The following is a 26845-nucleotide window of genomic DNA, read 5'->3' as shown; positions in this document are numbered from 1 at the left end:
CAAACCTTTCCTCCCTTAGCTTTGGGCAAGTATTTTGTTTCAGCAGTGAATAAAGTAACTAAGACACCCTGCTTCTCTACTAACAGAAGTTGTTCCCCAAGATTCATCTCACCGTCAGCTAATCCACGGGATTAGTGACGTATGAATCCATGGATGATTGCAGAGCAGAACGACCTATGAAGCAGCCAGGGCTCTTGTGGAGGAAGCGGCACTGGGGCTGTGCCTGTGAAGGACGTATCTTGCCCCTACCCCTTCTGCCCTTCCTGTCTTTCTCTCCCCCTCCCTTCCTGCTTCTTGACTCTCACGCAGTGAACAGCTTTCCCATGCCATGCTGCTCTGCCTGGAGGTTTCTGCCTTACCCCAGGTCTAAAAGTGCTGAGCCAGTGACCGTGGACTGAGACCTCTGAAACCACGAGCCTGAATAAACCTTTCCTCCTTTAAATTGCTTATTCTCAGGTATCTGTCATAGCAACATAAAGCTGACTATCACACTTCACATTCATGAGGCCCTGCGTTATTCCCCAGGATGGAAAAAAATTACCTGGTGTCCGATACTCAGTTATGAAAACAGAACACTAACTAAAACAAATTACCAATTCTTAGAAGACGGAACCAGTGTTTATCGGCTGTGTACAGTGTTTATAGCACTCTACATTTATTCCCATATTGGAGAAGCCCATGCCCCAGGAGAGATGTGTGACTAGTTTAGGAAACACAACTTGAGACTTAAACTCAGGCCTAACTCTTGCTTATCTCCCCTCCCAACCATAAGCTCTGTGGGGCCAGGCCCACACATATCTTCACCTCTGTATGGCCATCATGTAGCACACAATATTTCTAGTGCTCAGAAATATTAACGAAGATGGGAGGGTGGCTCAGTGGTAGAGCACTTGCCCAGCAGGCACCCAACATCACCCCCCCCCCAAAAAAAAAGACTAGAGTTTTGTTTTGTTTTTGTACCAGGGATGGAGCTCATAACCTTGCACAGGGCGGGCAGGCACTTACGCCACTGAGCTAAATCCCCAGCATCACCCTGTGGGAAACCCTGCCATTGGCCATCACCTTATGTTAATAAGACAACAGGCATCTTAATGTTAAGTTTCCATTTGGTAGTTAAGCTTCTCTCCTTGCCTAACCTGTGTCTCCTTAGGTCACAGGTCCCTGTGGCTTGGCCCATTCAGAGATTATGTTAATCAGCCCGCCTTATGAGCCTTTGCACGGGAGATTTGAATTACCCTATAACTTTACCTCGGTCTTGCCACTGTTGCTAAATCACCCGCTGACATCTCAGAACATCTCCTCCCCCAATACCCTATATGTTCGTTACTCTTTTTTCGAATAAATGAAACTTGATCAGAGCACTGTCTTGTCTCCATTCTTCAGGTCTCTTGTCTCTTCTCATCCCCACGCCCCCTCTAGCGTCTACCTGCGGGCCTGGACATCACCCGAAAGAAAAAGAAGAAAAAAGAAAAAAGAAGGGGCTGGGGATTTAGCTCAGCAGCATAAGCACTTGACTGGCAAGTGCGAGGTTGTGAGTCCAAGCCCTGGTACCAAAAAAAAAAGACAAAGAAAAAGTTGACTAACTGATTGACAATCTCTATCTACAAAGCCTGCTGTGATCTTAATACACCACACTACTTTCCTATCAAAATATGGTATATCCGTCATTGGTCTATTCTGCAGCTGTTTAAATTATAATCCCCTTAAGTAATACATGGTTCATTTATATACACAGTCACCAAAAGTGATGTTGAAGTTGCTGATGATAGAGCTGCTGGCCAGGGTAGGAACTGTCCGAGTTGGTCACCTAAGCAGTGACATTCGGTACCTGCTGGCTTTAGCTCAGGGCCATCCACTGCTTCATTGGCCTCCACTGGTCCCCATCCCCTCTCCAATCTCACCCCAGACCCAACTTCCCAGCCAAGACGAAAGCATCAGCCTGCAGGCTCAGAAATCACCACCATCATCAGTGTTGTTACTGTTGGTGCCTCACCATTATTAACGAAGTCACTAGTGCTAAAGAGGAGCCACAGCTTGCACTGCATATAGCATCTCACTTAATAACCACGCCCGAGCTGAAGATCGGATGCCTTCATAGTGCAGACGGGGAGCTGAGGGTTAGAGGCGCTAATCACTCCTGGGGGTGAAGCAGTGGTAAACAGGGCTGGGATTGAATTCAAGCCCTATGCTGCCCCCACCCAACCCAGCCACTCGGTGGTCAGCACTGTGTGTCCAGTCATCTGCCCTGCCACTTGGCCTGAGCTTAGAAGACGGATGTGACTTTCAACCTAGAGAAAGTTTCTACCCCAGGGCTGGGGCCCTGGCTCCGAGGAGGTGACCATTCCCTACTGCCTGTGGACACGGGGACAGCTAGCTGTTGCCTCGGGAGAATCCCAGGGGTGTCCATTCCTCAGCTGTGTCCCTGCAACATCTGAGCAAAATATGTCGATCCTTTTAAATCATAACATTTGTTGTAAGGAAGGACATTTTTTCTCTATCCTTGGAAGCTCATGGTTCATTTATTTGGTACTTGGAGGCCGGAACACTTGGTCCTTTGGATTTCACAGCTAGGTAGCAGAGGGGGTGTGAAGCTATTTGAAATTCAACAGGCAGGTGTATTTTTTTCAAAGCTGACAAGAGCCTTTCACGCTTCAAAAGCATACATTCACTCCTTGGCTCAGAGCTCTGCAGCCAGAGGAGACCCAGGGAGGGAGCCATGGATCGCGGGAACCTGGACAAGCAGCAGTCCGAGTTTTTCTGAGTTGCATCCCACGTCCCCAGCTGCCCCCTCGCTCTCTTGCAGTTGGCTTGTGTGATGTTTGGCAGTTCTGGCTGTGTGGTTCCCGTGTGAAGCAGTCTCTAACCTCCTTCTACAGAGACAAGCTTCCGGTTGCAAAGACTGTACGGTATCTGGACCGGGACTGACAGTCTTGCACAGAACACTGCGTTCCACAGCATCGCGCCCTGCCGGGGCTGACAGCACAATAGGAACAGCCTGTGGCAGAGGAACATGGCCTGTCTGAGCAAATCACAGCCGTGGCCGGAGGCCTGGGGGCGGAACCCAGCCCTTTATCTGCTTTTCTTGTCTGATTTGCCTCTTAGTTTCATTTTGTTTGTTTTGTTTTTTGCTTTTTGTATGACTGGGGACTGAACCCAGCCAGGGTCTGCTGCATGCCAAGCAAGTGCTCTCCCACGGAGCTAGATTCCCAGTTCTATCTTTTAATTTTTAGGCAAGGTTTCAGGAGTCTTTTCTTCCCCTGAAGCTGATGCGGGGTCCACCCCACCACTGGAGGGACCAGAGTTCCTGGGTTGATCCAGGAAGGCTCCTGGCTGGGAGGGGGATGTCCAAGCCCACGCCCTGTCTCTTGCTGATATTGGTGGCCTCTCATGTCATGTCATGCTAAGCAAGGCCTCATCCCAGTGCCTACAGGAAGCGAGGTTGACAAGGACAAAGAGGGTGAAAGGGGACAGAGCACCAATTCCTGCTGATCAGAAACAAAAACTGCAAGAATCAGCAAGAACAGGATATTTACATGACCTCTTGGTGTCCCCACCGACTGCTCCTTCTTTGCAAGGGGAAAACTGTAATTTACACAATGAAAAAGCCAGAACTTCCTCAGCCAGGTGATCGAAATTAACATCATCCAGGCAGACTGACTTTGGGCACTTGCAGAAGTGCTGCCCAAGAAGCACACAATACCTCCTCTGTAATAGTGTAGCGGAGAGGGCACAGCCATACCCAATCCTGACAGGACCTCAGACACACTCCAAGCAAGGAACAGTCCCTCAAACAACTGCTCTGTATTCTTTTAAAGTTCAGTGAAAGGCAAGGTTGCTCTTCCAGATTAAAGGAGAATAAAGAGATGTGATCATTAGAAGCCGTATGTGACCTTAGGTCAGATTCTGTACTAGAGAGAAAAGCATGCTATTAAAAATAATAAATAGGGGCTGGGGATTTAGCTCAGCGGCATAAGCGCCTGCCTTGCAAGTGTGTGGTCGTGAGTTCGATCCTCGGTACCAATAAAAAAGAAAAAGACAAAAAAAAAATAATAAATAATAAAAAATTAAAACATTGCTGCCTGGCATGGCGGTGTACACCTGGAATCCTAGCACTCAGGAGGCTGAAGCAGGAAGATCGCTGTGAGTTCAAAGTCAGCCTGGGTCACACAGTGAGCTCAGGCCAGCCTGAACCACATAGCAAGACTCCATCTCCAAAACATAAAAATGAAAACAAAGAAGGTGTACTGTTTTCCATCTTTCCTCAAGTGACTCAGAAAAAAAGCAAACAATTATATACGTGCATGTGTATCTCTGACATCTCCCTTTTTATCTGCATATTTTTCTATGTCTAGGGACAAAGAAAGGCAGCAAAATAGAAAAATTGGTGTATCTAGGTAAAGCATATTTTGAGAGTTTTTTGTATTCTTGCTGTTTACAAGGACATAAACAGAACACCCAGATGTGTTCAAGCTATTTCAAGTTAAAATAAATATGGTGGCGTTTCGGAGGCAGAGAAAAGCTGAAAACCCAACTCAAGTCCAGGGAACCGCGTCTCCACCCCTTCTGAGTAAGCGAGGGGCAGAGCTTGGTCCAGGACTTCTCTCTTTTTAAGGACTTGTTTGTGGTTTGGCTGGTTTCCCTTTTGCATTTAATAGCCCCGGACACTCCAGGCCTCTTCCCTCAGCCTCCCTGGTCCTGAGCTGAAACGGGAGGCACCGGCCCTCACCACTGCATCTTTCCAAAGAGCTTCAGAGATGGAGAACAGAGGCGGGGGAAGTGCACCTCCACTCTTTCCGAATCCTGGTTGCTGGACAATCCTATCCTCCCTGGGCCTGGGTGCTGGAATCAGCCCACCTTTGTGGCTCGCTGCCTGCCAAAGATGTTTGAAGACACCTGTCGAGCATCCCCCTTGAATTTGTGGTATAAATGACTGAGGCTTTATGCAGTGAGCAATGCATATAGTGGTCATAGACACCAACTCTAAATTCAGGCTGCTGGCCAGCACCAGAGACCTCAAGCAGCTCCTCATCTGCAGGAGCCTCAGTTTCCTCCTCTGGAAATGGGGCCAACACACCACTTCACTGTTGGTTGAAATGGTGGGATGGTATACTCCACAAAAACAGCTGGCATGTACTACACAACCAAGATTGGCTATTGTTAATGTTAACCACAGGCCTGACCTTCTCTAAATTTGCCAAGTGATCAAGTACCACTGATGTGGTAGTGCACCCCTGTAATTCCAGAACCCAGGAAGCTGAGGCAGGAGGATTGACACAAGTTCAAGGCCAGCTTGTACTACATAATGAGACCCTGTCTCAACAACTACAACAAAATTAATAATAATAAAATAAAAAAGAAAAGCCAGATGACCACAGGACTGGGGGAAATACACAGAGTTCCCAGGGCTAGGTGAGCCACAGCCAGGTCATCCTTTTAAGGCGGAAGTGGGAGTTGGGGAGAGGTTTGTCAGAGGGCAGGATGTCTAACAAGGACATAAACAGAATGCCTGGATGTCCAGGCACTATTTCAGGTCCTGGGGACACCAGAATGAGCAAAATATTCTCAGGCCTCACAGAACTCCCATTCTAATGGGACATCCGAGCCTATAACAAACATGTACCATGTCAGCTAGTGGCAAGCGCTACAATGAAAAAGTTTTCAGGAAAAAACGATAGAAATTGTACCTTCCCGGGAACACGTCTACAGCAGCCTCTCTGCCTCTTTGCACCTGCGTTTTGATCTTGACTCAAGTTGATTTGAAACAGACCCCACTGCTCCTGTGTCACTGAAGGCTTCTGCACCTGCACCAGCTCCTGCAGATGCTAAAACTGCAAATGTGCCTCCTACAAGAAGAGCTGCTAGCCGGGCATGGTGGTGTGTGCCTGTAATCCCAGCACCCGGGAGGCCAAGGCAGGAGAATTGCTGCAAGTTCAAGGCCAGCCAGGGCTGCATAGTGAGTTCAAGTCCAGCCTGAATTACTGAGCAAGATTCTGTCTCAAAAAAAAAAAAAAAAAAAAAAAAAAAAAAAAAAAAGAGCTTCATCCCCTGCCTGGGCTGTGCTACGTGCAGCCAGGGCTGCATCTGCAGGGGCTCAGATAAGCACAGCTGCTGTGGTGATGTTGGAGACTCTGCTTTTCCCGTGTGTGTGTAAACTGATATGTACAAACCTACATTTTTAAACACGATCCTGACCCATTTACCAAGATCCTTTTTCTATGAAGTATGTGAATAATAAAACTTGGTGATACAAAAGAAGAGAGAGAGAGAGAGAGAGAGAGAGAGAGAGAGAGAGAGAGAAAGAAAGAGAAAGAAAGAAAGAAAGAAAGAAAGAAAGAAAGAAAGAAAGAAAGAAAGAAAGAAAGGCCCATCTGTAAGGGGGGCTGCTCCAAGTATTAGGCTCAGGCACCCATCCCGAGGATTTACACTTGGCTGCATGTGTCAGATGTGGACAAAGGTATTTTACATACTTTGCAAACACCCCAGAAATGTTTGTTGACTTGAATCAATTGTTTCATTTATTTAACAAGAATTTTTAAGGCTAAGGGTGTAGCACAGTGGTAGAGTTTGCTTCACATCTGTAAGACTGTGGGTTTTGGGGTTGGGGATTTAGCTCAGCAGCATAAGCGCCTGTCTTGCAAGCAGGCAGTCGTGAGTTCGATCCCTGGTACCGATAAAAAGGAAAAAGACAAAAAAAAAAAAAAAAAAGACTGTGGGTTTCAATCATAAAACCTCAAACAAAAAATTGCCAAGAGTCTAATACGTAGGAGCTCTGAATGCGCATGGAATACCATGACCTGGCCAAAGACTCCAAGAAGCTTGTACAAGTCCCTGGGGTGGGGGAAGACTAGAGAAGGGCAATTCCAACTGTCATGTGCTGAGAACCTGAGGTACCAACTATGTGTTGACCGCGCATCAGGTACTATTGTATCTGGGTCAAGTTATGATCTTTACAATTCCACGAGCTAAGCACTGTTTCACAGATGAGGAAACTGAGGCACAGAGAGGCTAGGTAACTGACCCAGAGTTGCACAGCAAGTGTAAATGTGGCACAGCTGGACCTCTGCACTAGGAAAGTCCAAGGCATTAGGAGAGTGACCTATGAGAGGACTGACCGGGAAGGGCTTCCTGGAGAAGGGCCCATCAGCCAGAGGTGGCGCTAGATCAGTGGACATTAGTGGGGAAGATGGAGGCTGTGAACCATGCCAGAAACAGTCCTTGCAAAGGCCCAAACAGGGACAAGGAGGAGGACCCCTTGAGTGTACAGCCTGTGCTGCCCCAAGAAATGTGGTCATTGGGTTGGTTTTTGTTTTGTTTGGTCTGGTGCTAGAGATTAAGCCCAGGGGCGGGCACACACTAGGCAAGTTCTCTGCGACTGAGCTACATCCCCCACCCTGACAGCTCTTAAAGATTAAAATATACTTAAATTTTTTTTTCTGCTGCAGCCACAAGGAGAGGAGCCAGGGGAAAGTGGCGGCCTGCTCCAGCAAGGGTTGGGGAGGAGGTCACTAATATGCCCTCCCTGCTGGGGAGGGCGGAGCCCAGGGAGACAGCAGCGGGACGCTGTCCAGCTTTGGTCCCCCAGCTGCCAGGCGCCCACAGCCACTTGACTCCCAGGCCAGCCAGCTTGGCTCAGCCTCTCAGATGGAGTCAGGGTGTCGCCAAGGGGTGTCACTTAAAGAGGCAGGACAGGGTGCGGAACTGGGACCCCAGAGACTGACCCCAAGGATGACCGGAGGGGACTTGTAGGGATTTCAGGTTACACAGTCTTGTTATTCTTCTTGATTTAGAAAAAGCTCTCTAGAAAGAGGGACTACAAGCAAATGGTGAGACAAATGAAGAAGAAAATCTGAGCAGTGCCACAGAGCCTAGAGCAGGAAGGCAGCCCCGCCCCGTGCCACCCCAGTCTGTGTCATGTGCCCTCCCCCAGGCCACCACGATGAAATCATTCTCCTGGGTTGTGTTCCAGAGACATTCTGTGCATAAATGCATAGGTTTATGGAAATGTATTCCACGGAGGAATTTAATAATGAATTGTATTGTTCTCTCTTACAGGGGAGAATTCATTAAAAGTAAAATATGTTCATTACAGAGAATTTGGGGAGGAAAAAAAGTCAAAAAGCAATACAAAAAGCTAAGCTGGAAAGGCAATTACAGCTTACATTTTCAACCCAGGATTTCTGCTTTAATGAAAAAATAATACAAATTTTTTTTTTTTTTTTTTTTTTTTTTTGAGACGGGGCCTCTGTATAGTTCAGCCTGCCTTGTACTTGTTTATGTAGCCCAGGCTGGCCCAGAACTCACAGCCATCCTCCTGCCTCAGCCTCCCAAATGCTGGGATTACAGGCGTGCACCACCACACCTGGTTACAGTTTCTGAATGACGTGGTTGAATGTAGCTTCTGGTTCTATACTGCAATGCATCTGTCCCCGCCCAATGGCATGGTATTAGAAATCACGGAAATTAACATTACTTCAGAATTTGAAGCCATGGAGAGCTAGAGGAAGGAAGCTTTCCTGTTCTTAGAGGGAGCACACCCTCTCCCCACCTCCACCCCAGCTCCAAGGCTTGAGGAAGGGCCGAGGTTTCGGCCAGTGGCCAACTCCCTACCCCTAGAAACAAAACCCGCTTCCCGCCTTTGTCTGCCAGTTGTGGACCCACAGTTGAGGCCACCACCAGCTGCAGCGACTCCCTGGAGATACGCTGACCTGAGGGGATTCATCTCTCCTCCCTGCAAACCCCTCCACGCTTAGGATGGGGCCTTGGCCAGGGCCGTAGAGGGCACATTGAAAGCACTGACTTGGGAGTCAGATAGCCAGGACTCCTAGCCCAACTCTGTCCTTATCAGTTGCGTGACCCCAGGAGAACTGCTCAACTTCTGTGTCTCCCTTTACCCATCTGTGCAATGGGGCAGTAACAGTACTTCTCCCAGAGACAGAGCTGTCTTGAGGTTACATGGCTGCGGAGTGCACACACGTTGCAGGTGCTTGGTATTGGTCCCTGTTGTTGTCCCCCCACAGGAAGGAGAGGCCGAAAGCAGTGGGTTCTGTTTTCTGAGGCCTGGTCTGCACACTCCTCCAGGCTTGGCTTCTCTTCCTTACAAAGCCCACAGCTGTACCCTCTGACCCTCTTCCCAGCTGTCTCAGCTGGGGAAATCTTTCTCATATTTCAGGAATCAGAAGCGAAGACTCCAGGGATCCCCGCAAACACACCTCCACCCTTAGTCCAAATAAACCACTTCCTCCCTGGATCCACATCACCAGATGATGGCCATCATGTTGTGCTAAAGTTATTTATGTAACCCAGGGGTTCCTCCCACCCCAGTTTCCCAGGCGACAGAGGTCAGTAATCTTTTTAGGTTACATCCACAGCCCCCAGGCCTTCCCAACAAAACCTTCTGCTTCTGGGAAAGGTCACCCCTGACTCAGTTCAGGGGCAGACCCAGAGGCACCTTTCCCAATCAGCTCCTGGAATTCTCCTGGTGTGGCCGTTGGTCCAGGGATGATCACATGACCCAGCTCACCCAATCAGACTGGAAGAAAGGTTTTGAGTGTTGAGTGTAGGGGACTGATCTTATTTATTTTTAATTTTTTTATATTTTATTTTATCTTTCTGGGGGGCTATTGAAAGACAGGGTCTCACTATATAATACAGGCTGGGCTTGAACTCACTATATATCCCAACTAGCCTCGAACTCACAGTGATCCTCCTGCCTCAGTCTCCCAAGTGCTGGGATTACCTGTGTGTACTGCCAGGCCCCACAGGGGAGTGGCCGTTTTTCCTTGTTGAGGAGGAGCCAGCACACCTGATCTCCCAGGTGTTGCCAGAAGCCATTTTGCCAAGAGGGTAGCTGAAGCTTGGACTGCAGCTCATGCTAAGGGAGGCAGAGTAAGAGACAGTAACTTCCTGGGTCCCCACAACCTCGCTGAACCACTGAATCTGTTGATCCCAGAGCCAGGAATACCCCTGAACTTGCTGTTGGAAAATAATCAACTCCCTTGATATTTAAACAAATTGAGTTGGGCGTCCATATCCTTGCCAGTTCCCCTGCAGGAGCTCACATTTCATTTATTGAGCACCTACTATGTATGAGGCCCCCATCTACGAGCTTTATGGTCATGAATTCATTTGGCTCTGAAAACTGCCCTGAGTGACGGCTGTGCTCGGTGACATGGCTCACAGCGCGCACGGTGTCTGGAGTGAGGCCTCCTCCTTTTGCATCTTTGCTTCTGACCATGCAGTTTATCAAACATCCTCCTGCCTCTTTCCTCACCTGAAAACAGCCCCTGTGTAGTAGGCTCATAGCAAGGACTGAAAGCAATAACCCACCGATAGGGTTTGTACCGGTGCCTGGCACAGAACAGGGGCCGGAAAATACCAGTGTAGGTTGCTGTTCCTGTTATGGAAGAGACAAGCCTCAGACAGCCTGCACCATGACCCAAGGTTACACAGGTACCAGGCGTGTCCTGCTCACACCTCCCGGCTCTGCAGTCTGCGGCTCAAGCCCCATACAGTCTGTGTCATCAGTGCCCAGGGCTGCATCCACCAACCTCCGACCTCCAGATGCATGTAGGTCCTGTGTTTCCCCCACAAGGGACCATTGTTACAGGCCAGGATGTAGCGGAGGCCCTGGAAGCTTGTGGAGCCAGCAGAGGCAGCTCCCACTAAACAACAAAGATTGGGGCAGTAAGAATTCCTGTTTGGCTTTTTTTTTTTTTTTTTTTTTTTTTGAGACAGGGTCTCGCTATGCTGTTCAGGCTGGCTTTGGGTTCATTTTGTAGCCCAGGCTGGTCTTGAACTTGCAACGATCCTCCTGCCTCAGCCTCCCGAGTGCTGGGATTACAGGTGTGAGCCACCACCCCAAGCTGAGAATTCTTGTTTTTAAGGTTCTGCACACACTTCCGGCCCAGGAAATTCAACTTCCCCTGGCTTTAAAAGCCCCTTGACTCCTGGACTCCACTTCTCCATGTTTGGCCTCCCCTTTGCTTTCAGTCCTCAGGCCTCTGGCCAGCACCGCTTCCTTACCAGCACACTCCCTCCGGCCAGCCAGGGAGAGGGCAGGGCCCTGCACAACAAAGGTGGAGTTGGCAGAACCGGCCACCCGGCCACGCCAAGACCCTGTCCTCCTTAGGGGCGAGCCACGATCAGGGGTTTGAGCTGATCGCTTTTCCCTGCCAGGGTAGTCTTCGAGCATCTTGGGGCTCTGTGTCCTGTTGAATGTCCAGGAACTGGGCACTCAGTGACCCTGCTCCCTTCCTAAGGGCCACACCTTCCTGCCCTGCCAGCTTGCGGTCAGCCTCCTTGGCCCCTTCCTGTGCACTGTTCCAGCTCTGGCTCCGGAAGAACAGCAGGATGTGAGCTGCGCCCGGCCGCTTTTGGACTCCTGGAGTGGCAGGTGTTGGCAGGCTGTCTCCTGGAGGCTGGGCCTTCCTCGGCTTCCTGTCCCTGACAGCCAAGCCTGCTCCTTACCCACAGTCGGGGGTGCCGCAGCCCAGGGGATAAGTAATGGGGGTCAGCGGGGGGCAGGCACACAGTGCACCCCAGAGAAAGTCAGATGATGAACTGCAGCTGGCAGGCCTGGGTCCGAGGCTCCAGACATGTTACTTTACCCCTCAGCCTCGGACGCCTCCCCTACAAAGAAAACACACATCGTAATAGTTGTTCCAGATCTGAAGTTCAAGCCCAGTCTGGGCAATTCAGTGACTTACAGTGACCCTGTTTCAAAATACAAAAGGACTGAGGACATAGCTCAGTCTGAAGGCTCTGGGTTCAATCTCAGGACCAAAGAAGCAAAACAAAAACAAAGACAAAGGGCCCAGCACTGAGGAGGCTGAGGCAGGAAGATTGCCATGTGTTTGAAGTCAGCTTGCACTACATAGTAAACTCAAAGCCAGCTTGAACTATATAATGAAACCCTGTCTCAAAAAACCAAAAGACAAAAGAAAGAACGAACTCAACTCAGCCACAGAGTGTCCTTGGATCTGATCCCAATACTAAACAGAAAAATGGGGTGGGGGAGGGAGTGCCTTGCACAGAACAAGCACCTTCACTGGTAAAAAATACCAATTGCATATACGTTCTTTCTTTCTTTTTTTCTGTATTTTTGAGACAGGATCTCACTAAGCAGTTCAGGCTGACCTTGAGCTCACTTTGTAGCCCAGGCTGCTCTTGAATTTGCAACAATCCTCCTGCCTCAGCCTCCAGAGTGCTGGGATTACAGACATGCACCCTCATGCCTGGCTTCATCCACATTTACTCAAGGCCATCACTCGCTGTGTCCATCTGGGTGCTGGGATAGGCAGTGGATGAGGCAGTCACGGCCACCTTCCTCCTTGAAGAAGGAGGATCCTTGTATCTACTCCCGGAGAAGAGCCGACCTAGTGGGGTGGGACAGAGCTGGATGTCCGTCAGCAAACTGCACTCAGAGCAAAGTCTGCATTTCACTGAATAAACAGAGACACAGGCCCGAAGAGGAGCAGAGTTGCTTGAGGTCTCACAGCTCAAGAATAACAGCAAGCACTGACTTTATGGCGCACTTTCCGCAGGTCAGGCACACGGCTGTTTTTTTCACTATTGCTGAACAGGCGAGGAACTTAGCACAGGGAGGTGAAGTGACTTGTTTGATGTCACAAGTCACACTGCTAGAAAAGGGGAGAGCCAGGATTGAGCCGCAGACTGCCTGGCTGAGCAAACAGCAGCGTGAGACCGATGGTCCACTGTCACTTACTGTACCCACAGCATACACTGCAACCTACATCACCACGCCACCAGATAAAGTAGGCATCGTGGGAGTTCCATTTCCCAGAAGGAAGCAAGGCCCATGGAGGCTCGGTGGTTTCCGAGCTCTCACAGTGAGGCAGTGGCCGAGCTGGAGTTTCTCGGAGGACCAGGTCGGTCCTGCCACCCCGGTCTCTCCACTCCCAGCCAGCTGGCCCTGGCCTGGCTGGAGCCGGCATCACCGCTTCTGGAGCAGACGTGCAGAGAATGCAAGAGTCACTGGACTCCGGGGTGGACAAATGACCATTATGAGCAGCCAAGCAGCCAGAGCCAAGTGGACACTGTCCTGGGGACAAACAGCAGCCTCCTCCTCCAGCTTGACCCTGAAATCTGGGGTTTCTGGGAAGCTGCACCCAGCGGAGAGGACAACAGAGGTGACAGCAGTGCCCAGCTCCATCCAGGGCACCACCCGCAGCAGGGGGAGGTGGAGCTGTGCAGAGCCCTGGGAAGAAGGCTCTGGTGTCCCTGTCATGTGAGAGGCAGAACAGGAGGGGGTGAGAAGGCGGATGCACTGGGGTCCCCACACCCTGGCCACTTCCCAGTCCTGGCTTCAACCAACCTGCACCTCTCAGTGTGTTTCCTCCTCACTGTAATGAACACTGACCCTGACTCCTCATCGGGAGAGAAGACAGAAGTGCCAGGACACACAGAGCACTTAGAGCAGCTCCCAGCATGCAGTGGGCACTGAGCATTTGCAGCATAAGGAACCTCAAGGCTGCCCAACCCCAAGGAAACCTGATTCACCTCTGTCACGCCAGTGCCACGCAGAACAGCCAGATTTGAACTCTTCACACATTCTAGGACCCGGGCTCTTTTGTGGATGAATAGATAGACTTTAAGATGGGGGAATAAGGACCTTTCAGCTTAAGCCTTTGCACAGAGATGGACAAGAGCCGGCTGCTCAGCACACAATGGTTCAATAATCAGTGCCTCATCCCCATAGCACCAGCACACAGCCAGGCCCGTCTCTGGTTGATGGTGCTTCTGGTCATTTAACAAGCATTTCCCGGGCTCCTATTACATGCCAGGGTGGGCACCAGATAATGAGAAGAGACAAACCACACACTGAAACTCAGTGAAAATCTCATGATCCAGTGGGTGAGCTACCTGGGCAAACAAATCACAACAAAACCATGCAGTTGCTCTGGAGTGAAGTTATCTCAGTTATTTTTCTCATTGCTAAGACAAAATACCAGACATCCAAAGTTAAGAGACGAAAGGTTTATTTGGTTCACAGTTTGCTGAGGTTTGAGCACACAGTTGACTGACTCCAAGGCAAAGTGGCACAGTAGACAGGCATCAGGGGAGAAAGTTTACGGTAGGTACAAGGTAGCAGAACAAGCAAGGGACAGCCACAGACCTTTCTATCCCTTATATCTTATCCAGGATACTTAGGGTGGAAGCAAACACAGCTTTAATCCTAGTGCCCTTGATCCTAGCATTGCACCGTGAATCAGTCCCAGCACCACACACTCTAGATCCAAGCACCTCTGAAAAGGCCTCACCTATGTCTGCATGAGGCTTTGGGGGAACATGGAGACACAAGCCATAACAGAACTGGACAGGAGCAAAGAGCAGAATGTCCCTGGCAGGGAGCTGGCCTTTAAACTGGATTTTTTAAAGAGCTGGGCAAGTGCAAAGGAGAAAAGCAAGTATGTCCAGGAAGAGAGCCCAGCAGATGCAAGCAGAGGGTGCCACGGGCACGGGAGTCTTGAGGAGAAAGGTGAGTTTCACATGTCTACAGAAAGGCAGGTAGGCCTCTAGAGGTGGTTAAGGCTGGCTGTGCTGGTCTGATGTTGTAGGTTGCAAGAGACAGAAAACTCAATACCAAGAGGCTTAGGTGGAGAGGAAATTTATTGGCTGAAGAATCTGAAATTTTCACTATAGGGATGCAGCTCATGCCATCAAAATGTGGTCTTGCCATCCCTCTGCTCTTCCCTGGGCTGGCTTTGGAGCAGTGCTGCCTACTTTCCAGAGACAGCTCCAGGATGACACAGTCCCAGCCCCAAGCTCAGTGGAAAGGATTCATTTAGACAAAGCTTTACTCAACAGTTCCGGAATTAAATCTCATTGGATTGAGTTAATTCATGTGACTGTGCCTGAACCAATCACTGTCTGGGAGCAGCACACAACACTCTGATAGGCCAGGCTGGTGCCACACGCCTGACCCTAGGCCTGACTGTTACTCAAACCATGTGGACTGAGAATTGGGTTGGGTGGTTTCTCAGGAATAAAGAGGTTTGGAGCTCAGGTGGAAAGCCCACAACCTGAACCCTGAGGTCATGGTCCTCCCGGCAATAGAGAGCCAGCAAAGGCTTTAACTTGAGGGCTGGATGGTTTGGGAGTGGAGGTGAGAGACAATGGGGCAGGGATACCTTTAGGAAGATGCAGATCCCTGCAGGAAACCCTGGAGCCCTGAGGCAGAAGGTATGGGGAGGCTAGGGTGCCCCAATTGTTATTGGAAAGGCTGTTTTCCAGGATCAAGATCACATCACCCTCTGGCTATGGGCCTGCAGATGCCAGCCAGAGCGTGGGTTCAGGGCCCCACCTCCTTCTCCCCAGAACCCCATGACTAACTCCTTTTCTTCGTCTACTCCCACGCTTGTCTCACAGAACCCAGGGAATCGGGTCTCAGGGCCCAAAGCGTGAGGCGGTCACCTTGATTGATATCAGGTGGTGGTAATGGGGAGCATGACCCAGTCACGCTGCCCGCCTTAGCAACCCCTTTCTCTGCTTCTGCCTCCCTCCCCTCCACCGCACTCCGCTGCTGGAGCCTGCAACATCACCCCATGGGCTCCAGGCAGGCCAGCTCCTTCCCTGCTGAATGGAGCCATTGTGAGATCAGCCCGAGAGCTCGGCGCTGGGCCAGCACACACAGCTCCCTGGGCCCCTGCACACAGCACCCCAGCTCTGGCTTCTCAGGCCCATGCTGGGAGAAGGGCAGAGGGCTGGGGACTTGGGTTGCTGCAAGAGACTCCACAACCCGGACTGGAAGAGGAGGCTGGGCCAGGGCTCACCGCAGGGATCCTCCGAAAACATCTAGGACTGGCCCTGGGGTGAAGAAGCCAGAACCTTGCTCCTGGGGACCCTTGGAGAGAAGGAGGAGGCCACGTGGGAAAGGTTGTGAGGTGCAGAGGTAGGCGGTGTGGAAGGAAGGTGCTAGAACTTGCTGTTTCGTCCCAGACTGTCAGAGCCTTTGAGACTCAGCCTGCAGTGATGCTGTCACAATAGATACTGTTACTGTGCTCTTACTAAGTGTTTGGGCACGGTGGCAAGAACACTCCATACCCGATCAGGGCCACAGAAGGCGGGTATCATCGTTAACCCCAGGGCTGTCATATACAGTTGCCTGGGTTGTTCACCACACAGAGGGACTCAGCCAAGGTGGGGCATATGAAGGCTGAAAGCCAACCCAGTGCTGTGCACCAACAGTGTGCCCATGCCCTTCTCTTTTCTAAGGACCCGGATGGTAGTGCGGTGTGAGGCAAAAGCCTGGCTGGAAGGTGACAACCCGGCTCGCAGACCCCAAACCATCTCTTCAGACTCGCGTCTCCTCTTCACACCCCCATGTCTTCATTGTAAAGTGGGTCTTTCTTTTTCTTTCTGTTTTTGTCTTTTTGAGACAGGGTCTCTCTATGTAGTTCAGACAGGCCTTAAGCTCACTTTATAGCCCAGGCTGGTCTCAAACTCACAATAATCCTCCGGCCTCAGCCTCCCAAGTGTTGGCATTACAGGCGTGAGCCACCACACCCAGCTTTCTTTTTTTCTTAGACAAGGTCTTACTATGTAGCCCAGGCTGGCTTCAAACTCACAGCAATCCTCCTGCCTCAGCCTCCTGAGTACTGAGATACATGTGCATACTATCATGTCTGGCTTTTTTTTTTTTTATTGGTACCAGGGATCGAACTCATAACTCTACGCTTGCAAGGCAGGCACTTATGCTGCTGAGCTAAATCTCCAGCCCCCATCATGTCTGTTTTAAAGTATATATTTCATTCAAGGTTGTTTTTATTTTTAATTTATTTTTTTAAATTTTATTTAAGGAGAAAAAGACAAAAAAGGGTACAAGTTATACAGAATTTCAAAAAAAAAAGAAACAGAAGGAAATCACTAGTTAGTAGATTACATATTGTCATCTTAGAAATAGTTGTTACAAAATTAAAGCATATAAAGTGGACACTCAAACAGTGAGACTGCAAACAGTTCTGTTCAATGAGGTTGTTTGTTTTTTAGTACTGGTGATTGAACCCAGGTTCTTCACACTGAGCAACATCTCCCAGCCCTTTTTTGTTTTTTTCGAGACAGGGTCTCACTAAGTCACTAAACTGCCAAGGCTGGGATTGAATTTGTGATCGTCCTGTCTCAGCTTCCCAGAGTGCTGAGATAACAAGCATGTGCAGATAAGTAGAATTCTTTAAAGCAAGCAGGAGAAACCTACTTTGGTTTAGACATGATAGAATGCACTGGAAAGATCTGGAACTGCCCATAGAATGCACAGAGGAGCTATGCTAGGTTATGAAGGAGGCTAGAAATCCTGCTCTGGGACCCAGCCACAGGGCTCAGGGAATGGCACCTTTGCCTAGTTCTCTAAGGAATGAAGAAGGCTGTTTCCAGAGGAAAAACGACAGGCCCCGCAGCCCAAGCCCACGCCCATGGCTGAGACTCCTGCCTGCAGAGCCAGCCTGGATGGAGCGAGCTGTGTGAGCTGCAAAGGGGCCCAAGACACATGGGGGTGTGGCGTGCCGCTGTCCCCGTCTCAGAGGAGCAGCACAAGCTGTGCTAGCACCCACCCTCGTTTCGCCACTGAGGGGCTGTGTGTGCTCAGGCGAGCCACATCCCCTTCCAGGCCAGAGTTTCTCCAACTGTGGTAGGAGAGAGACCCGTCCTCCGCTCGTGAAGGTGAATTGTGAAGGACATTCCCCGGAGCCATTGCTCAACCCGAAAGAATGAATCATGAATGTGGAATCCCAGGCGTCCATGAAGATGACCTTGGGTGGGGTGCTGTGTGGCCACATCATGTGGAAAAACACCCACTATTCCAGGCCATCCGTGGGGATGGAGCAGCCTGGGGCTGGCACCCCGACCTCACACCTCCAGAACCTCTGCTGTGTCCTCACAGGTCTGTGGGGGTCCCCGAGCCTCACTTCCCAGAGTTTGTTTTCTGGAGGGTTCAGATAGCGGTGGCACAGCTGGCCCACAGGAGACACAGAGGCTCTGGCCACGTATGCCTCGGTACCCTTGTAGAAGGGGCACACAGATAGGTGACAGCCACTAAGACACTGCAAAGAGGACATCAGCTTTCCTCTTTGGGCCTCAGTTTCCACACCTGCTAAATGGGGCTAAGGCCACTCTCACACCAACCTCATAGGGTCTCTCCAATGGAGCAATACATCTAAAGAAAGCCTGAGGAAACCCAAGGCACAGGAACCGAGTAAGGCTACCTTCACGGGGCAGGGCCTGTGTCTTCTTCTCACTGGTAGTGTGGGGTCCAGCACATAGCAGGTGCTCAAAAGTAATCTGCTGAATATTAACTGGACATGGTGTCACACACCTATAATCCCAGTACTCAGGAGGCTGAGGCAGGAGGATTGCCATGCGTTTGAGGCCAGGTCTGGGCTACATAGTACACAGTGAGTTCAAGGCCACCCTAAACTACCCAGTAGTACTCTGTCTCAAAAAGTAATTTGCTTAATATTAATACCTAGCATGTAATAGGCCTTAACATGCCAAGCCCTGGTCTAAGAGTTTTCCACATATGCTTTCTTTTTTTTTTTTTTGGTCTTTTTCCTTTTTATCGGTACTGGGAATCGAACTCACGACTGCCTGCTTGCAAGGCAGGCACTTATGCCGCTGAGCTAAATCCCCAGCCCCTACATATGCTTTCTTAATCTCTATTTTTATTTTTTCAATAGGGGGAATCAAACTGAGGGACATTTTATCACTGAGCTACTTTTCACTGTTTAGTTTGAGACAGAGTCTTGCTAAGTTGCCCAGGCGGGCCTCAAACTTGACTCAGCCTCCCGAGCAGCTGGGATTACATGTGTTCCCTACCGCATCTGCCTCTTGAATCTTCACAAAATGCAAGTGCTGATATATTATCACCCCAGTGTTACCGATAAGGGAACTGAGGCAGGGCGAGGGTGAATCACCTGCCTACAGCTCGTAAGAAGTAGAGGGTGTGAGAGGATGAAGTTCGGGGTTCAGATTCCTCAAACTCTGGCTATAGGGACGAGGGCTGAAGCTCCCAGCAAGAATTTCCCTCTTTTATTACTCTATCGGCAGGCTCTGGTATTTACAGGGACATTTAGCAAATGGAACTGCAGGTCCCAATCAGTGTCACACCCTCTTCCCAAACCTGCCCCCCCCGGGGGGGGGGTCAGTTCAAGCTGCCACTGAGCACAATTGCTAGGAATTTCTAAACCCTCCTCCTGGATCCACGTCTCTTTTTTTTTTGTCTTTTTCCTTTTTATGCTTGGAAGGCAGGCGCTTAATGCCGCTGAGCTAAACCTCCAGCCCCTGGATCCACGTCTTTGATCTAGTCATGGTGTTACAGCTGGTCCAACTCTTCAAAGTCACAACAGAAACCTTATTGGACCTCAAGGTCATTCAGATGTTGGCCTCCTTTGCTTTCCCAGTGCTCTAGCTTGCTGATCCCTCATGTTTTGAGATTTCACGAATTACTGGCTCTCCTCTCCCTGGAACAAACCTCCATGGTTTGTTCTTTAACTATTGTGGTGGCTTAAATCCAGACCGTGGAACTCACGATCCTCCTGGCTGTCCAGGTTGTCTGAAGGCAGAGGCTCAGCTGGCGGTCCGCTCAAGGCTGGTGGTGTAGGTGGTTGCGGGCGGGTGGTAGAGGGAACTGGCACTATCTAGAGGCTTCCTGACTCAGGTCTGACACTGACACTGGTTGTCTGCTGGAAACTTAGCTGGCACAGTTGGTCAGAACACATGTCTGTGGCTGCTTCATGTGTCCTGGATGCCATATTGTAGCTGGATTCCAAAAACAAGTGTCCCGAGGAATAGGAAGTAGAAACCGACAGATTCATAAGAGTTGGGTCATTTCCACCATATCCCACTAGTCAAGCACTCACAGGGCCTATTTTCTGTTTGTTGTTGTTTGTTTGTTTTGAGACAGGGTCTCCTTATGTAGTTTAGGCTGGCATTGAACACAACTCACAGCAATCCTCCTGCATCAGCCTCCCGAGTGCTGGGATTACAGGCAGTCACCATGCCAAGCCTGTTTCCCTTCTTTGGTTTTTTTGAGACAGAGTCTCGCTATCTGTGTAGCTCAGTCTGTCCTTGAGCTCACTACGCAGCTCAGGCTGGCGTGAATGCTCAGCGATCCTCCTGCCTCAGCCTCTCAAGGGATGTCACACCTCCCAATTTCCCTGGGCACTTTGAGACTGAGAGCCTGTTTCTCTCAGTCAACCATTACTTCTCTTCCTTTCATATAACCTGCTTGGAGTGAATGTTTGGTCTTCAGTTTTCAACCCCCTTGAAGGCCCTTTCTACCCCCACTGGTGGGCTAGAGTTCTTTTTTCCCCACTTTCCTGAAGGTCTGGGTCAAGACTGGTTAGGCATCTACTGGTCTGTGGGCAGTGGAGAGGGAGTTGTGCTCTAGTGCATGTATGAATTAAAAATGGACATCAAGCCAAGCATGGTGGCACACGCCTGTAATCTTGCACTGTGGAAGGCTGAGTCAGGAGGATAGCAAGTTTGAGCCTCAGCTGGGAAATTAGCAACTTAGCAAGACTCTGTCTCAGAATAAAAAAGAAAAAAAGGGCTAGGATATAGCTCAGTCTGAAGGCTCTGGGTTCAATTCCCTGTACCAGAAATAACACACACACACACACACACACACACACACACACACACACACCCCAATAAGACATCGGAGCCCCGGTTCTCAGGAACCTTCAGCCATCCCGCCCTGGTAATGTCTCTGCCCCAGGCTCATGGTCCCACCAGATGGCCAGCCCCTCTCCCACCTGCGACCCACTCTCATCTTTTACCTCCCCTTCCTTTTAAAGCTCCATTTGCTTATGACCACATACAGTTTAAGCTCTCTGTCCTCTTCCATACCAGCCACACAAAGGTCTCTTATAAGGTCCCTTTAGCCAAAAGCCCCGACCTGAACATAGGCAGCTCCCTCCCCTGGAGAAATCCCACTGCTGGAAAGAGTCCCCTCTCTGTTCTCCAGGAGCTTCTGTTCCTGGGAACAGAATATTCCTTATGCTCGTCAGAGATGTTGAAGAGAGCTAATGTGGATCAGCGGAGTTAGGGAAATGCTGGAACAAAAGTCAAAAAGGTCTTCTTGGACTGTGGCACTACCAAATAGGGCTCTCTGTGATAAGGGGAACATTCTGGTCAGCTCTAAATAACACTGCAACCACTGGTACCACGTGTCCACTGAGCACTGGAGGTATGACTAATGAAATGAAGAAACAGAAATGAAAAAATGGAAAAAATTTTTTTTCTCCTGTCTTTTTAAGTCAGGCTTTTGCTATGCAGTCCACCTTGAACTCTGAGCAATCCTCCTGCTTCAGCCTCCTGAATCCTGGGAAAGGAATTGAATTTTATTAATTTTAACTTAAGTAATCACAGATAAGCCAGGTATGGTGATACATGCCTCTGATCGCAGCACATGAGAGGCTGAGGCAGGACGATCACAAATTCAAGGACAACTTGAGACCCCTGTCTTTTTTTTTTTTTTTTTTTTTTTGGCTTTTTCGTTTTTATCGGTACCGGGGATCGAACTCACGACTGCCTGCTTCCAAGGCAGGTGCTTATGCCGCTGAGCTAAACCTCCAGCCCCCGAGACCCCTGTCTTAAAAGGCAAGTAAATATCTTTTTTTGTAAATAAATATCTTATGTGGCTGAAGGCTACTGAACAACACAATCTTAGAGTCTTTAATATTGAAGAGGTGCTATGTGACTTTTTGCAAAATATTCAGCTAAATATTCGCCCTCACCCATCTTCTTCTTTCACATTCTCTCCATTTTTCAGTTTGGGAAATGTTCCTCTACTCCAATCCTCATGCAGCAGATGGGAAAAACAGTTCTGGAAACCAGGCGTGGTGGTGCACTTCTATAATCCCAGCACTTGGGAGGCTGAGGCAGGAGGATCCTTGCAAGTTTGAGACCAGCCTGGGCTACAAAGTGAACTACCCTGTCTCAAAAAGACCAAAACAAAACAAAACAGTTCAGGAGAAGGGAAGAGACTTGCTTAAGGTTACACAGCAAATTACATGCCCAGCCGAGCCTGAGACTCAAGCCTCTTCTCTCTCGCTGTAACTCTCCCTCTAGCCTTTTGATAGCTTTAGGTAAGGGCTGAAGCCACAGAGGCACAGACACTGATGTTTAGTGCTTGCTCTGGGGCAGGAGCCCATATATAACTGACTCCTTTATAACCCGGTGAGGTGGAAATTAATAGCCCTGATATATTTACAGTGAAACAGATGCGCAAAGGAGGAGGACATTTGCCTGAGGAGATATGGGTGGCCATCACTTGAAATTAGCAGAAGTGCATCCAAAATCAGTTATTAGCTGGAAAAAAAAAAAAAAAAACCACTAAAGAAATTGAAGGAAGGAGAAGCATTAATCATCAGTAGACAACGAACAAAGAATGAAGAGACCAGAGCAGTGGGAATGGGCCCAGACCACAGAAAAAGCAGGGTAAGCAAAGAAAACATTTGCAAAAACCAAAGTTTAAAAAAAAGGCCCCAACCACTGCTACCCAAGGATGGGCATGGCAAGGATGGACATGAACTCCAGGAAGCCATTCTATAGGTTAGTGGTCAACCAATGAAGAGGTTGATGTGAATGCTGTGGCCAATAGGGGCAATCGTAACAAGTTGGTGCATGGGGGAACCAATTAGGTCCTCTTTTTTAGGGGTTTGGATTTACAGTGTATGAAAATACTTGATAGCAGCGCAAGAAGCGTTGGGAGGAAGCAGTTGGGTAGCACAGACTGAAACTTGAGTAACCGCTGCAGTCACAGACATGAGCAAATGAGCTGGTTCAGAAGAAGATGACATAAGGGTCCTAAAACAATGAGTAATGAGGGACAATGGGTGGTGTTGTGCTTGCACAGGTTGTAGGCACTCAACCCTGGCAGAGACTCAGCGCTCCTTGTCTGGGAATATGGGGCGGGGGCAGGGACGGGAGTAGCTGCCCGCGCTCCTCCCACGCTCTGGACCCACCCCACCTGCTCTCAGAGGCTGGGTATTGGGCGGCGGCCCTGGACCATAGCAACTCCCAGCCATCAGTTCTCTTCCACTGGGTGTCTGACCCGGAAGCACCCATAAAGCTGGCCTTCCTGACACAGCCAGGAGCCCCAAAAAAGCTGAGTGAAGGAGGAACAAAGTGAGTGGGCAGCCAGGGTTGGTGGTGCGCGGCCGGAATGCCAGCATTCTGGAGGCTGAGGCGGGAGGATCACTGCAAATTCGAGGCCAGCCTGGGCTACATAGTGAGACCCTACCTCAGAAAACAACAAACAACAAAACAATACAGAGTTGGCGAGCAGCCCCGGAGGGATAGCAACGATGCCAAGCAATGTCATTTTTTATTTTCTGGGCTTCTGAGTTTCCTTCCCTCGGGTTGCAGTGATCTTGCCTCCTCTTCGGTGCATTATGCCTGAGCTGGCTCCATGTAACTAAAGTGAGGCCGTGTGTGTGTGTGTGTGTGTGTGTGTGTGTGTGTGTGTGTTCCCCCATGGGCACATGTCTGCCTATAAGACACTGATTCCTGTGTGAGGGCACAGCCTGCTTTTCTCTGATGGCTGCTCTCTCTGTTACCCTAAGCCGCTGGAGAACAAGCTCTGTTCTGGAGCAGGCTTTGTGTCACATGAGGCTTTGCCTGCTGTGCAAGGCTAAAAACCAAACTCAGTGAGTCAGTCATCTACCAGTGTTTATTGAGTATCTAGTATGTGCCAAGCATTGTTGTGAGCAATGGGATGAAGCAGGAAATAAAACAGACAGAGCCAAACAAAATCCTGCATGCGTAGCTGGTCTCAGTTTTCCTGTGTGAAAAATGGGGCCTTGGACCAACACTTCATGAAGGTGCCTCTGGGTGAAAGAAGCACCGTTTTGCTGAGCTGTCCTGTGAGCACTCATTGTCTGTCCAATGTGGAGCTGGACTTCTCGATCTGTAGGGGCCTGGGCAGGAGACCTGGAACCTGAGAAGCGAGGTGGGTGGGTGGCAATGGCTCCTGGCTCAGGTTGCATGCTGGGCTGGTCTGCCAGCTGGCCTGGTCCCGGCCCCATTCGGGGCCACCTGGCCTCCTCCTGTTACTGCTCACTCTTCCTGCTTGGCCTGGGGGCTGCCTCCCTGCCCCTGACTCAACTGGCCTGGGCTCCCTGCTGACCCCTAGGCAGGGTCTAGCCCTGGGATACCAGGCAGGGTTCAAATACCAGCACCACTCCGCCACTCCAACAGCAGGACCCCAGGCAGGCTGCTTATTCTGTCTGACTTCCATGTGTCTTTTGATAAAATGGGATTTAACAGGAGCACCTTACCTCACCGGTGACAGTGGGCAGCTGGCACATGGAGCTGTCAACCTAGGAAGATTAATACTGTTATTCCACACAGACTCTGGGGGAGCAGGGGTCCTGGCTAAGCAGGCTTCCGGGGGCCAAAGTAGGAGCCTCACTTTTCCTCTCCACAGAGTGAGGATAATGGAGATGTCAGGGAGAAGAGGCCGGGCAAAGGCATGTGCCTGTCTGAGAGTTCAGCTCAGCTGCTCACCAGCTGCAGGGCCTTGAGCAAGTGTCTTCCCCTCTCATGCTCACCTTTTCTTTCTGAGGAGAAAAACCTGGCCGGGGTTGGTCCTCCTGTGGTGCACCCCTGGCCTTCAGGAGCTCTTCACCTCCAGGAGGGGGAGCCGATGTCAGTGATGGCGAACCTTTCAGAGCTCAAGTGTCTGTCAGAACCCACTTGCTTATCGCAAAGTGTCAACAGTGCAGTTACACCTGAATACTGAGGTTTAAATTTAGAAAAAACAACTTGTCCATTAACAGAACACACACACACACACACACATAAGCTATAGCTTGGCCACCAGGTTTAGCAACTCTGCCCAGTAGGATGTGAGGGAAAGCCTGATGGTGGCTACTGAGAGGTTTGCTTTCATTTATTTATTTGATTGTTTGTTGTTTCTGTCTTGCTGGGGCTCTAACACCGGGCTAGGAGTGCGCTAGACAAGTGCTGTAGCATTGAGCTGCACCCCTACCCTCTCTCCGTCTTTGCTTCATTTTGTACTAGGATTGAGCGCAGAACCTTTGTACTCTGCTACGATTCCAGCCCTTTTAAATTTTTTATTCTGAAAAATTTGAGAACAGGGTCTCCCTAAGTTACTAAGTTGACCAGACTGGGCTCAAATTTGTGATGTTTCTGCCTCAGCTCCATGCAGTCCTGGGACCGTGCCCCAGCTACCTCAGTAAAGCTTTAAAACCACAACTAAACAAGAATCTCATGTGAAAGCTCACTGTGTAGAAGTTAAGTTAGCAATGGAGCCGCTCTGGATGGTGGAGTACACACAGCTTCTGCCCTTGGCTTCTCCTGCCCAACCACAGCACCAAGGAGGATCCTCAGCAAACTCAGCCTCTAGGTAGCACTTTCGTTGTTTTGGAGACAGGGTCTCCTGGGCTGGCCTTGGACTCACTAGGTAGCCTAGGTTGGCCTTGAACTTGCATTAGTCCTCCTGCCTCAGCCCCAGAGTGCTGGGATTATAGGCATGACCATGCTCCTGGCATGGAGGATGTATGGAAGGGTCAGAGGTCCCTTTGGGAGAGCCCTGCCCGAAGCCACTCGGACAGAGGGGCAGAGGGTTTCCAGCCTGTGTGGCCACAACTCTTTCCGACAGGCCCTGGGGACAGAATGCACATTCATCAAGGCCCCCGAGGCTGGCCAACAGCACAGTCCTCACTATGAGCTAACTCATCATGAGCTCACTATGCTAAGCCCTCGGCAAGGCTCAGGGGTAGGCAGGCCCTAGTTACTTCTTCTTTTTTTTTTTTTTTTAATAGATAAACAAATAGATTTGTTTTTACTTCATCTCCTCAAATAAAAAGTTCAAAATCAAATTTACATAGCTGGGAAGAGAATGGGGAAGAAGGGAATGCTGGGGCTTCCTACCAACCCAAGGGAGGTCTTCAGGGCACCCTGTGTTGCTCATCTTTAGCGAGCTGCAGATTGAAGATGAGTCAGAAGCACACAATCACACGGGCACCTTGCATGGGAGATCCCAGGCCAAGAGCAGAGATGATGGGTGCCCACAGAGAGGGCATGGCAGAGAAGCAGGCAGCAAGCTCCCCAGAGGCCTGGGAAGGAATGAGGAGCAGCTCTGTGACCACCTTTTTCTCAACCCCTGGCACCCTGGCACATGTGCACCAGACCCGAGGCACCCGCATGTCAGAGCCGCAGAGCTAACGCTCCCTGCGCGGAGAATGGAAGCGACCAAACCACAAGAATCTGGGACCCCTGAGCCCAAATTCCAGTCACTCCTCTCAGGAGGGTTGGGCTGCTGGGCGTCACTGCTGGGAACTGGAATTCTTGGCAGGTCAGGCCCTGGACAGAGAGACCAGGGCAGAGGCTGATGCTGGTGCTGGGTCGGGCAGTGACAGGCTTCCTCCCCACTGAGCCCTCTGGAATGCTTGGAACTCAGCAAGGACAGTCCAGAAGTTTCTCTCTCCCTGGAGGGCCCTAGCATGGAGGGAAAGGTCCAGATAAGGACCCAGAGCTTTATCTGTCCTCCACCCTGCCTGCCTCTCCTATCCCGAGGACTTCACGTAGGCCAAGGGCGGAACAATGATTCTGAGACACTTGGCCACTCTGGTCAGCCTGCCCACTTCCTGTCCCTGCCCCTGCCCCAAGATTGAGGAAAACAACCACTTTTCATGTTTAGATAGCTCTCTGCAGTACACAATGGATGCTCACAAAAATGTCTTTCCCCAAAAAATAAATAAACAAAAATAAAAATGTCTCTCCATGCCTCGCGATTCAGGTAGGTATTGTTATCTCTATTTTATAGGAATTTCCTCAGCACCTGTGACTCAGCCACAGTTGTTAT

The 26845-nt window shown here is 50.0% G+C and overlaps 1 long non-coding RNA gene across 2 annotated transcripts; it reads right to left on the bottom strand.

Moving 5' to 3' along the window:
* Positions 1-21379: 21379 nt before the first annotated feature.
* Positions 21380-24705, bottom strand: LOC134472962 (uncharacterized). Of its 2 annotated transcripts, XR_010043020.1 has the most exons (4): positions 24567-24705; positions 24294-24335; positions 22226-22323; positions 21380-21946 (listed from the first exon to the last, which is right to left on the bottom strand). It is a non-coding gene; the product is annotated as an uncharacterized LOC134472962 (long non-coding RNA). The 2 variants fall into 2 exon arrangements; XR_010043019.1 differs by lacking the exons at positions 21380-21946; positions 22226-22323 and adding an exon at positions 23357-23953.
* Between the last annotated feature and the right edge of the window lie 2140 nt (positions 24706-26845).

Source organism: Cavia porcellus, unplaced genomic scaffold (assembly GCF_034190915.1).
Source record: "Cavia porcellus strain 051 isolate PalLab524CR breed Dunkin Hartley unplaced genomic scaffold, mCavPor4.1 scaffold_25, whole genome shotgun sequence".
NCBI classification, from domain to species: Eukaryota; Metazoa; Chordata; class Mammalia; order Rodentia; family Caviidae; genus Cavia; species Cavia porcellus.
The sequence above is the reverse complement of the archived record's forward strand: the minus strand, read 5'-3'. Positions and strand labels throughout refer to the sequence as shown.